Source organism: Penaeus monodon, chromosome 32 (genome assembly GCF_015228065.2).
Source record: "Penaeus monodon isolate SGIC_2016 chromosome 32, NSTDA_Pmon_1, whole genome shotgun sequence".
Lineage (NCBI taxonomy): Eukaryota > Metazoa > Arthropoda > Malacostraca > Decapoda > Penaeidae > Penaeus > Penaeus monodon.
In genome coordinates this window covers 24,345,536-24,345,853 of record NC_051417.1, presented here as the reverse complement: position 1 = coordinate 24,345,853, position 318 = coordinate 24,345,536, and the positions used below count along the sequence as shown (strand labels likewise).

The following is a 318-nucleotide window of genomic DNA, read 5'->3' as shown; positions in this document are numbered from 1 at the left end:
CTATATTTAAAGTAAAGTATTTGGATCTTTTCACTGTCGCTGTAACTCTTCAAAGGCTCCTGGACTTGGTAGAGCTTATTCATAATAAAGACCTTGCCTTTCCGTATCTTCCTATTAAAGAACTGTTCAGGTTACTTTTAATTTCAGATTTTTTATGTATCATTTATTTGTTGCACTGTATATCCTTAAGGTTATTTAAAAAAATGGAGATGAAGCCGTTGTGAGAATGATACATCAGAAATCACTTAATCGAAGGTAATTCCTCTTGCGCGCTGATCCTCAGCAATGCGGAGCAGTTCGTACACGTGTTCAGGCAGC

General features: G+C 36.8%; 1 protein-coding gene across 1 annotated transcript in view; it reads right to left on the bottom strand.

The window, feature by feature from the left end:
* Nucleotides 1–318, bottom strand: part of LOC119593747 (cuticle protein AMP1A-like) — a gene marked incomplete in the record, with an annotated part of 17,656 nt that overhangs the window by 16,780 nt on the left and 558 nt on the right.